Genomic DNA, 14966 nt, shown 5'->3' with positions numbered 1-14966 from the left:
CTCGTCATTAGGAAGGCAATGTATTTTAATTGAATCATAAGAAGCATTAAGACAACGGAAGCAATCTTCTCTTCCACCACCTCGGCGCATTATGCTAAAAAGCAAAAATACTAGTACCATTTTCTAGCTCTAGATGGGTTGAATCAAAATGTCCATTTTTTGCCGTTAAATCTATTAGCAAATATATCTTATTCGGTAGTTGGGGTGTTCCGAGAAATTTGGATATCAATCTATCATATCATATAGTACGTATAGAGTTAAAGGCCACAATTCCAACATAATACTCCACCCTGTTGTATAAAAACTAGACATCGATCTGTAAAAAGTAAATAAAAATCATGTTTAATTTGGTAAAAAGCACAAGATTTATTTATGATTTGTCTCTTGTCTTTTACCCCATTTGATAAAGAGTACCAAGCACATCAACATGAAGGTAACAATAAATCATCATTTGTACACTAATATTACTAGCAAGATGCACGTGCTATGCACGCGATGTTAAAAAGAAATTGCTGAAAAGTGTAAACATAATTTTACTTCGCCATTTTTTATTAACCTACCCCAAGAAATATTAACTTGCAACTGTGTTTGTTTACAACCAAAATACTATATAATGGCACACAAACCCATCATTCTGTACGTGTCAGAGTTGAGTATGTTGAAACACCGATAGTTCAAGAGATTTATGTGTTCAACACTGTTTATTCTGGACATTTGAAAACACTATGGAGAACTCTTCGGCTTTTGTTGCTTCCATGGTAATAAGTGTAGTTATAGTGTTGGGCATTTTTGTTCCTCAAGCAGAGGCGCGTGCATTTTTTGTATTCAACAACTATCTATTAACAACTGCTCGTGCTGACGCTTATCCATATGGAATCGACTATCCCACTCATCGTGCAACTGGCCGTTTCTCCAATGGACTCAACATCCCTGATATTATCAGTAAAATATCTCTCATTTTTCATGTGCTGCATTTTATATTTTGAGATTCTTTTGATTGGAGCACGTTTATAGTTTGTGTCTATACTCAATAGTACGCAGACTGTAAAGTTTAAGGAAGCACTGCTCCATATTTGAGCAGCAAAGGCCAAGTACTTTAGTAACTTTTTTTTTCCCAATTCCCTTTTTAGTATAATTTATTTGAAAGTGCTCTATTACTTAAATTTAGAACTATGTTATATATACTAAAATCAGGCCACTCAATTGGTGAAGAACCTACTATGCCATACTTAAGCCCGAGCTCAATTGGGCGAGAGACTACTTGTTGGTGCTAGCTTTGCCTCTGCTGGGATTGAGTCCTCAACGATTTGGAATCCAATTTGTAAGAAGCCTCACATTTCAAATTCTAATACCCACACCACCAACCTTATCTAATAATACTAACCCGAAATGGAATTGTACTTAGCGTATTTACATTATCAATTAAACTTGCTCACTTAACACCAAAAACCTATCTAATAAATACGCGTCGAATGGATGACACACTATTATGCGGTAAACATAATCGAGATTGGCCAACAAATTCAGTATTTCAAGCGATATCGACAAAAGAGTGGGTGCACTCATTGGCAATTTCGAAAGCCAAAAGATCGGTGAACGAAGCACTTGTTCTCATCACTTGTGGTGGAAATGACTTTGTTAACAACTACTACTTAGTCCTATTCTCTGTAAGATCTGGCCAATTTGCTCTCCCAGATTACGTTCGCTATGTGATCTCCGAATATAAGAAAGTACTACTGGTAATAATTCAATTATTGGTGTTCTTTCTTCTAAATTTTGTCGCCATCATCTCTTTATCCTTGGTATGCCATACTTAGAGGGTGCATGCGTGAATGAGTGAGGACCAGTTGAGTTATAAGCATAACGTTATTCACTCAAGGACTGAAATGATCGGCGATGGAAGAAAGAAGACGACTTCTGCCTTGTTGATCCTTCAAAATCAGCATCCAATTCACAGACTGGATCAAGAACAGGAGGTGGTGTCTGATAGCCCCCACCTCCACTTGCACCCGGGAGATTGTTTAGTGTTTTTCGAATAAGATCCATCCATTTTCTGGCCGGCGCATTGTCTTCGATCCCAAAACATTTCCAAAGATTCAAAGGAACAATTTCACGAAATCTAGAAAAAAGGAGGACTTCTTTAAGCCTTGTGCTTATTGCAAGGATGAAGAAATTGCATGGTAAAACAAAATTGAATAATAAAAACATACCCTAGAACATAAATATCTCTTTGGAGGTGAAGTATGAAGCCAATCTTCAAGGTTTAAATAATTTGGTGGAGACTTTCCACCCACATTCCATGTAGCAGAAAATATACTACAATCCCCAAAAACAAAAAGGTAATTAAAAAAATCTCCAAAACTAAACAAAATCGAATGAAAAAGAAGAATACAATATACCAGAATTATGTACATCCAGAGCTTGAGTTGCATCTGTTCAATCTTCCCTCGGCTTAACTCGATCGAGGAGGTCCTCTTGTTATATCTTTCAGTACAACAAAGGAATTAGAGAAACAAAGTTTAAAAAATCAAAGGGAAAGAAATCACAAGTCTCTTATACATGTTTTATAATGTGCATGTAGTCCAAATCCTTCTTGTTACTTAGGGTCGATATTTTGTTCTATTCAAATGATCCGTTAACTTATCTCAGATTAATTAATCCCGGCGGGAGATGATTTTTGGTCTATTGAAACATCGTGATCCAAATGGCGATTCGGGCTGCAAAGGGTGTCACATGGTGCATTGTGCCTACAATAGCTTATGGATGGGGAACTTCATTCACTGGTGGGACATGTTTCAGATCTTCTCATCCTTGTGCAGAATTCCATCTCACTCTAGGGCTTATATCCGGAGGGCCTATTTACGTTAGTGATAGTGTTGGAAAACACAACTTTCAACTACTCAAATGCTCGCAAAACGAAGTAATTTTAAGTACATAGAAAGACAGACTGCGTGCAATAAATTTGTTGTTGCAAAGAGATACGTTGTAATTGAAAAAAAAAATATGATGTAAAAAAAAAAAAGGATCGCCGAGAGTAAAGTTAAGACGCGTTTTTTTCGGGCTAGGAATATAGATATATATGAAAATAACTAATTCAAGATAGATGAGTCTTTTGGAATTTGTTCAAACTTGAGTGGCAATGCACGGATAACCCATGTCTTGTGGTCATAATTAACATGGAGAAACGTTTAAGAGTGAGATAGAGCGACATTCGCCGTGAGAACATGGTCTTTAGTGTCACATGACAGATATATGTACATACGATATCAAGTATTTAAAATAAATATAAAAGAGGAAGATGAACTAACATATATTATAAATAAAAGGCCAAACAAAATATTTTCAATTGTAAATTGTGACATTACATTATGCTCACAGTATGTATTCATGGAGAGAAAAAACAAACCTTGATGTCTTCTATTGATAGGTCAAATGTCACTGATCACCGAGGGAAGAGTAACATCATAACAAAACTCAATCAATTAATTCAACTTGTAAACTATTTGGCATAATTAAAACAATAAACTCCTCAGAGTGGAAGGCGTGGGTATTAACTCTTGCACCGAAAGTGTCGCTTACCTAGGTCATCAAAAGCAGAAATGTTATCACCAAAAACCAAGATTCTACACTAAGAAAATGAAGCATGGAAGTACCGACTTAAACGCTAGACACCCTAAAAAAGCTGATGAGTTTTGTTTTCATGCTTAAATAGTACCACTCAATCACCAACAATGATGATTGAGGAGTTGAGTGGATGCCTGATGTTAATTCACTCTGCCATATAACATTAGTTTGGTCAGACATATTTCCTCTACGAAGAGAACCATACAATCAAACTGCAAGCAGAGTATGTGAAGTACCTTTTGGTTTAAAAAAAATCACATTAATAGGTGTACGTAACATAACCTTTTAAAAATTCAGATTCAAGTGACGTATATTACGTAATGGATCGATGAGTAAAACATTTGTTTACTTACAAACAAGAATTGATCGGTTAGTAATCGAGGTCCAACTAAAGTCAGAAACTTTTATCAGCATTATACACACTTAGGGGGCTTTAATAACCAAACATCAATGAGCGGACAACTATTCATACTTCCATACTCAGGTCAGCTACATCAACTGAGAGCAGATAAACAAAGGCTACCATAATTTCAAGTTCCACACATAGATGATTGTGCAATTAATTAGTTTAAAAACATCATTCTTGTTTTACATGTATGTGATTGTGAGCGTCGAAGACAACGTGTTATATTTGACATATTAAATTACATAACATTCCTCGTTAAAACTCACGAGAACCATTCCAATGCCTCGAAGTGTTTTTAAGCAAAGTACGTATTGACTTGGTGAAAAGTATATATAAAGATGCAGGGAAAAGTAAGAGACATATAACAGACACAACATCCCCAATAAAGGAAAAAATTGCCTGGAATGAGTAACCTTATTGAAAAAAAAATAATAGGAGAAGTCTGACATGGGAAAGATTGGATACAATGATGATGAATAAAAAGAGAACTTACATGTTCTGATAGGTATTGGCAGAGTCCATAGTCAAGACATAAAACCGCTTAGGTATGCTTGCATTCTGCATTTTGCTCGTGCATTCTAGCATATGGGTATATATTCTTCCCATCTAGTAACCTTTCAAAAAATCGAGGGAGTTATAGGCTAGAATGGGGATATAGAGAGTAATACACAAAGAAACCATGCAACACCTTGATGTAGTGAGCAGGAAAATATTTAGTAGTTACGGAACCCCGAGATAGCGGTTTGTCTTCCCTTTCTCCCAAATCTGTAAAGCTAAAGTAGTGGTAGTATCTCACGAGTCATCTTAAATGATCCAAATCAACACCAGCTCAACAGGCACACCGCGTGATCTTCTCAGCAAGTGATGCCTTGGCTTGATTCTTTATCTCTAACCTATCACTTGGTGGCGGGACCCTGAGCTTTTTCCTAAAACAGATTTCTTAGTGCTACCATAATCATAAACAAAGAAAAGAATTCTAACTGGAATTACCTACAGAACCTCAATTCAAGTCTTCAACCACTAAAAAATTAAAAAAAACCAAATTTTCTCTCCGAAGTCAAAATGCTTGGGTTCTGATTCTAGAGGAGCTCCTTCATGCAGGCTTAGGTAATGCTTGGTTCAGCTGCCTTGAGCCACCTTTTTCCTCCAACGACGGCCAGCCTCCACGTGGATTCACTGTTGGTGGAATTGGTTTTTTACGACTCAGCTCCTCATAAAAAATTCAAATATCCTTATGAGTCGTGGTTTCAGTATTAACACCTCAATCTATTAGAAATCACAACCTTCCATCATCAAACCCCATTTTTTCCTGTTCTCTTTATTCTTATATATATTGTTTATTGAGGCTTAAGCCTCGAACCTTTTTTTTTCTGAAACACTGATCCTAAATGAAACTTGATGCACAACTGTCACAACAACCAAATTAGGCAAAGGACTAATAACAACCAACTTCTTTGGTTTGTCCACAACTATTACACATTGCATCAGTTCCAAACTATCTGATTTCTCTTCTTCCGAGCTTGAACAACAGAATGAGTTTAACTTTGCTCTTGAAGAAATGGAGAATTAAAAGCTCCCATAAGAGGATAACCAGAAAACGATTTAAGGGCTATAACATGATTAGTAAGCTAGAGTAATATCATATAATTTAACTACAGGTAAGTCACCCATTAAAACAAAACATTCATAATCATAATCATCATAATCAAATTGAAAATCAAACTCCAAAAAAAATAAAAATAAAAAATAAAAAAAATCGTGATTTCATGGTCACAAAGGCATAATTGAACTGTTCTTTATCGTTGAAGTACTGTACTATCAAAGGTAAAAAATTCTCATGTACCTATATTCAATTACGATGATCCTTAAAGCATAACAATAGCAATATTTACCGTTGAAGTAATGTACTCTTGAAATGACTTGTGGTACTTGTCATAAAGCTGTTGTGAGTAGTCATGAGGAGGTTTATGAGTGCACATATTATAAATAGTCCTGTTTACAAACAAAACAGAACAAAACAAAATCATGCATCCAACAAAAACAATAACATCAAAACTGCAAATGCACGAAAACAAACATAATCAACTAAAAAACGAATCAAACTACATAATGTATAGCATCATATAGTCCTCTGACTGAATTGTGGCTCGGGCAATCCTTCTAATATATTCTTCAACTTAGTAATCCCTTCTCATAAACTCCCATCCTTGCTCTAAGTCAATCATCTTCCTTTCATGCATCGCCATATTTCCTCAATCAATCTCTACAAATTACACCCAAAATCATCAAATTATCATCAAAATAAACAAAATTTCACTAACAAACATTGCATCCTTAATCAATCCAATAAAAATGAAATAAATTTCTCATCTTTACACTACAATACACAAATTAACAAAACCCCAAACCATAAATTGAATCGATTACATAGAATTGATCAAATTAGTAAGCAATACATACTAAAAATCAATGATTAGTAACTAAATGAACGTGAATTAAAGTAATCGCAATAAAATTAGTACTCGGGGAGAGGATCCGATGGAGATTTAGAATTTGTCTCTATTGATGCTTCCGGAAGTTCTTGCCTCGATTTCTCATTTGATTAATCGGCACCCGAAAAAAGACCGCGTCGAGTGTTAAGAATTAGCAATTACTCCCCCGTGGGAAGTGTCACGGACAACTTGCCCTTTTCATGATTCTTGGTTCAATATGTGTAAATTATGCTAGATACTTTGCGTTGATGAAAAGGTAACCCGGATGAGCTCCACCACATCAACCCATAGAAGCCTCTGTTCTAATGGGATTACACCATAGGTAATCGTGAGCAAACGGCCATAGCTTCCAACCTGCTCATTAATCAAATGTCCACAAACTTATTACCATGAATATATAACTCTATACATATAAGCTATTTTAGCAGACCTTCATCTAACCAAACAAAATTGCAAAGTAGGTAAAGAGAGAAGCAAAACTTTCATGTTTCCCCGATATAAGCGTATGTGACTAAGAATTTGATAGATCGAGTTGCAAAACAAATAGCACATAGTTTTCTCGAGTTTTTTACCTCCATTGAATGGCTCTTTGATTGAATGGCTGGACCCGAATTTGTTGTAATGAGAGAACTCAATATGAAGAGAAAGAGAGAATGACCGGAAATTTTTTTTTTTTTTTTTTTTTTTTTTTTTTTTTGAGAAGTGGGAGATGCAGAGTAGGAGTGGGGATTGAGAGGGAGACGGAAGGGGAAAAGGAGAAATACCATCTGTTACCTAGCCCATTGAAATTCGGTATAAATGTTAATATTGAAAGAACTCAGTATTAATGGTAGTTAAGTGGGTATTAATGGTAATTGAAGTGGGTATTAATGGTAGTTAAGTGGCAAAAACCGCGTACATGTCAATATAGAGGCGTGGATTTGGTTTTTGCCCTGAATTTACATAAAACACCTTTGTCTGTGTGTTGTAATTGAAGGGTATAAATAGAAATACAAAATTAAATGATGAAATAGTCCTTTTTAAAGACATTGAATAATATTTTTTTGTATTTAATTAGGGGTATTAGGTGGTAGAAAAAAGGCTGGTCTAATTTAAAAGGCCAGGTTAATTATGGTGTATTTTACTAATAGAGATAGGTAATTAGGGAAGACTATAGAATACCTTCAAATGCGCGCGCTTCCATCACTCTAAGAGTATTTCCATGGGTATAACTCATCTAAATTCTAAACATTTCCACCAAAAACTTTGTGATATTATGTATGAGGTGCTTCTATTTTTTCGGCTTTAGTAGTCAACACATAATATCAAACACATTGTCACTAAAATCACAATCCATTGATTTTTAAGAATATTCAAAATGTTTATTTAAAGCTACAAAATTGTTATAAATCATTTCAACAACATTAATTTTGAAAATCCACACTATATATGTTTAAAAATATATAGCGTGACCCTTTTAGCATTTCATTGTCATACTAATAGTGGCCGCATCAATATAAATCTTCTGAAATATAATGTTGGATCTTTAGTATTTTAGAAAAGATGAGAGGGCTAGTTGTAATTTCAGGGATGTGAGTAAGGTGCATATAAACTGCAAAAAATAAAAAATAATAATAATAATAATAATAATAATAATAATAATAATAATAATAAAACATAAATAACTAAATAAATAAATAAATATCATATTCGATATGGTGTAGAGATAAGGACAACAACTCTAACATAATACTCCACCCTGTTTTCACTCAGGTTAGTTAATCATTTTTTCACTGTTTTTTGTCTTCAATATACTTCATTGTTACTTAGTTATTTTCATGTAATGAACATGTTATGATTGTTGTATTTTTATCATTTTTTCTTAGATTTGATAAGTAATATGTAGATCTAAACAAAAAAAAACACGAAATTGATCCATAATGTCTCCAATACTTACGACTTTTCATATTATCTCTCTTTAATGTTTGTGTTTATTTATATGTTTTATGAAAATTTGGATGGATCAAATGAATATAAATCAGAAATATATATATTATTAATGCACACATAAATCATTAATAAATTAAACGCGAAACATTAAAAGTGATTCAACTAGAGTACAACCCATATTCATTTGATCCTTCAAATTTTCATAAAATATAGCAATAAAACAAACATTGAAGAGAGATAAGGTGAAAAGTCATAAGTACAAGAGACATTTCTGTGTATTTTTTTGTTCAGATCTATTGATTACTTATCAAATCTAAGAAAAAAAATAAAAAATGCTACAATTATAACATATTCATTACATTAAAATAAGTAAGTAATTTAATAATGAAGTATACTGAAGACCTGAAAAACTCGCCCACGTCACCCTTTTTAGTTGGGTCATGAAGGCAAGAAACATTGAAAAAAATGAATAACTAACTTGAGTAAAAGTAGCGTGGTTTATTGAAAAATTCATGTTATGTTTAAAAGTAGATAGCCGTCCTTCAAGTATTTCATTGTCGCACTAATAGTGGGATCAATACAAATCTTTTGGAAAGTAAGATCTTTAGTGTTTTTGAAGAGTGTTTTTATGACCAAAACTTACCATGGTCTGTGTCGTCAACACGAAATTTTTTGTATAAGTTTTTTCAAAATGCTACTTTAATTAAATTTCCAAACTTCTCAATGATCAATAGCATCACGAGAGACCAAACTCAAAAAGTCATTGATATATTGTTGAAAATAATGTGGAGAAGAAGAGGAAACAACTTCAAGAGAGGCCTAGGCTCAAGAAATATAAGAATCAATGAATCCCATTTTTAGAGAAAAGAATTGTAAAAATAGCTTGACACAATTCTAAATAAAAAACTAGAAAATGGATCAGATCCTATTAACTAATGAAAATCTTTTCCCGTATCAAATTGGGTTTATTAAAAATGGAACACTCATGTTGGACAGATGATGAGTATGACTGTACGGATGATTGATGATTTTAGGTAAAAAAAAAAACTCGTAATTTCCAGACAAAAATAGCTAATCTCTATTAGTATAGTATACCATAATTAACATGGACCTTTAAATTAGACCAACCTTTTTCCTACCATGAAATGCCCTTGATAAAGAATTAAAATCAATTATTCAATACCTTTAAGAAGGACTACTTAGTCATTTCATAATTTAGTACCATCTATACCCTTAAAATTACATACTAATTTAAGGATGTATGTGTAAATTCAGGTCGGAAATCAACTATACGCCACTATTTAATTGTTCGCGACTTGCCCTTCAAATTAATGTCGAATTTATTATCATTTATATCGAATTTAAATCGTGGGAAACCAGACGTCTCTTCTTCTCTCAAATCTCCCCTCATTACCTCTCTTAAAAAAGCTAAAAGCCAAAAGCCAAAACAAAAAACAAAAAAAATATATCACTAATTGTATCTCTCGTTGGATTCAATGACCGATCCGGGAATTTCTCCATAATGAGTTGTGGTTAAGTCAGCCCTAGAACTTTGTATGATTTTAGCATTTTTGTTTCTAATGTGTTGTAAATGGGTTTAATAAACTAACCTCATACTCTAATTTATTATTTGGTTCGGTTTCTTTGACGAGCCTACTATTAACACTCAATTAGATCTACGGCGACAAGGGTCCCATTAATCGAGTGGAGACTGAGCATTCTCACTCAAGTCGGGGATGTTAAGCTCACAAGTAAGATTGCTCTTTAATTGGGTGTGTAGAATCATATTTTCAATGATCTCTAGCCAGCCATAGACAATGTTCAGACTACAAAGGTAATACTATGAATCCCCACTTTGGGAAAAGCTTTAAGATCCTATCGGCATCTCTTTTCATCTTTGTGATTTTAAGCTTTTCTTATGGATGACAGATTTTCCAAGTATAACCAATTCGCCAAAGGAAGATTGAAGATTCTCAATTGTCGTTCTCATTCAATGCAAATGAATCGGGTTAGCTTTTAAACCTATGATAGACATTGACCCCATGTAATTAAAATGTGTTAAGTTAATCCTATCATTTTATTATTATTATTATTTGATTTTTTTTGTATATATGTAAAATATTAAACACAATATAATGGGATGAGTCCACGCACCACCCATATGGTTTGGAGATAGTGGAAGGTGAACTGTTGTGTTGAAGTGGTTAACTCATGTTATTGAGTTTCAACATTATCGGCGGATACATCGGTTAGTGATCAAGAGCAATTCCATTAGAAGTATTAAGACCGGGGAGGTACCGAACACCCCACAAATAAACCATGCATTATTCATATACATTAAATAACTCATTTAAATATCCACGTTGGTTCTTCACCTTACATAGTGATAGACTTGGCAGTTTTTCTTCACCAATAACTAATATTTAATTGTTAAATTTTACATCGGATTGGATACTTGCTGATATAGAGTCTGTTCTACTCAAACGCATGTTTATCGAAAGACAAAAACCTTTAACCGCGCCGTAAATAGGTTACGTTTATTGAAGTTGACACAATGGCTTCTCTTGAGCCTTTTTCTATAACTGGAAGCGTTTGCATGAACTCACCTCCTAAAACAATTGTTTTTCCCTCCAAATGGCTTATCTTTCAAGTTTATATCAATCTCGGACATTATGTTCGAGGTGCCTTATAAACTTGATTACATGAGTGCGATAAAAGTACTCATGGCTATAAATGAGTGCTTAAGTGTGACCTTAGATAACATATTAGCCTTCCTTTGATATTTTTGATGTTATTGTATTCAAACTATTATGGTTATTTGGCAGATTTGATATCCGCAATCAACAAACAATGGGTAAACTTTCTTCCTTGCCAAGGTAAGGCCTTCTTGTTTTCTTCACATTGCTTCCGTCGATATTTAATTCTAGATTAACTTCTTGGCACTCATCGATGGTTTTCTTTAAATAATAACACAAACTAACGAGTGCATAAAATGTTTACTTGGTCCATATAAATTTAAAAATACTAACACACCTAAATAGCTAAGTTAAATGGCAAGGCAAGATTGAAAATAATTGCGACTATATGGTTAGCTTCATGAAGATGATAATGGCATGTAGTATCAATCTGGTATAAATTTGATGAAATAATGATGGGGTTCTTTAATATATGAGTAGTTAGGAGGTGGAGTGCTGGTAAAATAGAGAGATAATATGGAAAATAGAGTGTGTTGAGACTTGAGAATGAATAGGATATACATTGACTTGCTTGATGTTGTTAGTAGGTGCCTTTTCTAAATCTCTGGCTAATGTTTTTTTCCCCATTTGGGTTCTGTAAAGTTATAACATGGAATCTCATTAAATTTATAAATCATCTTGCATTCGTTTAATTTGTGGTCATTTCGAAATAGACTTCCATGTCCATTATACATTATAATACTTGATACTGGAAGTTGACCATCTTATTTGATCACGGAGGCGAGGGCTTGAGCTGCTACTGAGGTGATTTTATGTCCATGAAGATCCGAAGTTGGTGACAAATGAAGCGTTGTAAACCAAGTAAAGTAGCAACAACTAATGTTTTGCTAGAAATTGCAAGTTGGCTATTAGGAAAAACAAGAGCAAAACATTTGGAAGGCATTTGAGGTTCTAAACATTAATCTTAGTATTACTTTTACACTTAAATTTGGTAATGGTTGTAATACTGTGTTGGTACATACATACGATTGTTAATGATAGGTTTTATATTGTAGAAGAGACCATTCAATATTATTCATATGAAACTTAAATTTGACTATGTTATTTGTGGTGTGTAGCCAGATCATGATGATTTCATATGTGAAATGAGTAGGTATGATATAATTTCTTCAAGTTAAATCGTAAAAGTTGGAGATAATATAAAACTATAGGTGGGGAGTTTTTCTTAATAATTTAATTCATCATAGGCACTGGACACACTGTTGAAATGGAATGATAGCATGCAAAACAGCCCTTCTGATCTCAGTTGAGTGTTTTCATTTCCTGTATTGATTGCATTCTTTTTTGGTTTATTCTGTTATGGTCCCGTAACGATAAATGCAATTCTAAGGATGATTTTTCTTCTTCCCAAAATTATCATTCCAATGTATTTTTTTAGTTAAGGTTGATGATTCTCATGGTGTTAATATGATGCATGTAGAATGGACAAAAGGAGTTAATATTATATTTCCTCTATGTTTATTGAGAACTTTTACTTTTTTTTTAAGTCCCAAGTACGTGGTATTTTCCCAACATAAGTTGTTGTCTAAATGCATTCAAATTCATACCTATTATAGAAATTTTCTGTTTGCATATATAGAAAACGAGACGTTATCTTAGCTGTTTAAATAAAGTAGGCTAGGTCTCTATCACCGGATTCACTGATTCAAGGGTTTTAGATGGGATGGGGACTCATCCAATTCCGTGGGTCTCCCTGACGCCCTCTCGATCTCTTCCTTCTCTAAGTCAATCCCTTGCCTATCGAATGTAGCAGGGAAGCAACCTTGAATAATGTGTGTCAACTTATAAAAATTGGTAAGGAGCGCCAGATTTATACCCCCTACTTAGAAAAAGTTGCTCAAGCAATTAACACAAGAAGATATGAAGTGAATAGGACCTTCAAAAGTTTAATCCGTTGATATTGATTTTAATTGTTTATTGACTTTTTTTTATTTGATTGAAAAGTTCAATTTTATCTATAAATCCAGTGATAGCGGTTGTACATCGACTAATGGAGGCTTGCTTATCACAAATTGTTATGTTGCGGGGGTACACTATTTAGCTATTTTAGTCGTGTTAAACTTTTGAGAGCCTCTTCCTATAACCATAGCAATCATTCAAGATGTTTTTTCTTTGTTATACATTTGTCTTTCTCATTGTGTGATATATAGACCGATTAAATATTTTAGACAATGTCATTGTGACTTTGATGTGTATTTAAAAATAAAGTGCCCCTTATAAATTGGTGAGTCTAACATATCAATTAAAATAACTCTATATTATAGTGTGTTTTAGTTTCAAGATTTTTCTGAGTAGTTGCAATGAAGTGGTCCCTATTTCTTTGATATAGTTTTTTTTTTTTTTTTTTTTTTTTTTGGCCTTAACGTTTACTTAGCTTCCTCGAATCTCCTCTTATCTCTGCTAACATAACCTTCAAAAAGAATTTGCTCTGTTTTAATATTGATATCCTCACTTTTCTTAGTGAGAATCTCCTCTTAGTTTAATTAATATTTATGTTGTATGTATGAGGACCATGTATAAAGAAGTTGTGTTATGATTCATAATAAAAGAATTTTACTTTATTGACTTACTTTTTAGACTTTTAGTTGCATTATCTGCAATGACGTATTCTTTTAGTAATTTGATTGTTACAGTAGCTATGAATTATAGTTGATATCATACATTACAACAACTGTCTTCGACCTGTTACTGAGATAGTTCCTTTTCTTTCATGCGAAGATCTTATGTGTGCATACCTCTATGCAGTGGGCACAAGTGTTGTGAAATCCTCAATGGAAGCGCATTATCGTCGGGTCTTATTGTTCTACCAACTTGGAGTTTATACCAAAGAGGAGTGGTGAATCCAAAACTTTGACCATATCATTGATGTCTAACAGGTATACAAAACTTGCATGCAATCTCTTTGCTTCCTATTAATCTTACCATGCTTTGTAATACCCTCATATTCCTGTTTAACTTGATTTCCATTCCCTTAGTTTTATTCTTTGATATCTAAGTTGGTGCAATAGTTTTCCTTCTAATTTGAACTGTTTTATATGGAGCCCAGTTTTTGTTTTAATTTTCAATTTTGCGAGTCGGGATAGCAAATAGAGACTGGGAATGATAATTCAGTTATACGTGGGGAAAAATTTCTAAGAACAACTAATCCAGTTTTAAAATACCTTGGCATGCTAAGAAAGCTTGATACATTTCCCATTGGTGGATTGTGTTGTAGGTTAATGTGACTACACTTGGTTTTACGATAGATTTTCATTGCGGGGGTGTCTTTGAAAAAGATTCAAGACCATTGCGAAGTTTAAAGGTCAAAATTATTGAATTTTTAAGTTTAGTTAAATCATTCATATATGCAGTTCATACTTATAACTTTTCCAATTACCACAGTGTTCACAATATTTGGGTTGATTACAAGGAAAACTTGGTGATTTGTGAGTGGAAGTATTGACGCCGCTAAACTACTGATCATTACTTGAGGAAGAAGTGAAGAAGGATGTGGAGATCGTCTATGACATTGATAACAAAGGTCGCTGAGGGATATGATCACCGGGTTTGACATCGTGAGAGAGACTACTACTGGGTTATCGGTGGTTATGGTGGAGTTTGGTAGACCTCTTGGGTGGAGATGATATTTCTGTTTGCTATTACTATTTTCTCATTTTTCTTTTATGCGTGTGTTTTAATCTAAATGTAATGCACTCAACTATTAGCTACTATACATATTTAGCTAAACTATGAAGTAAGGTCATAGATCTGTATTAGACA

At 33.7% G+C, this 14966-nt stretch overlaps 1 long non-coding RNA gene across 1 annotated transcript; it reads right to left on the bottom strand.

Moving 5' to 3' along the window:
- Window positions 1–1366: 1366 nt before the first annotated feature.
- Window positions 1367–4644, bottom strand: LOC147502949 (uncharacterized). The gene is made up of 3 exons (XR_015220083.1): window positions 2400–4644; window positions 2211–2316; window positions 1367–2119 (listed from the first exon to the last, which is right to left on the bottom strand). It is a non-coding gene; the product is annotated as an uncharacterized LOC147502949 (long non-coding RNA).
- Window positions 4645–14966: the final 10322 nt, after the last annotated feature.

Source organism: Coptis chinensis, chromosome 4, assembly GCF_015680905.1.
Source record: "Coptis chinensis isolate HL-2020 chromosome 4, ASM1568090v1, whole genome shotgun sequence".
Classification (NCBI taxonomy): Eukaryota; Viridiplantae; Streptophyta; class Magnoliopsida; order Ranunculales; family Ranunculaceae; genus Coptis; species Coptis chinensis.
The sequence above is the reverse complement of the archived record's forward strand: the minus strand, read 5'-3'. Positions and strand labels throughout refer to the sequence as shown.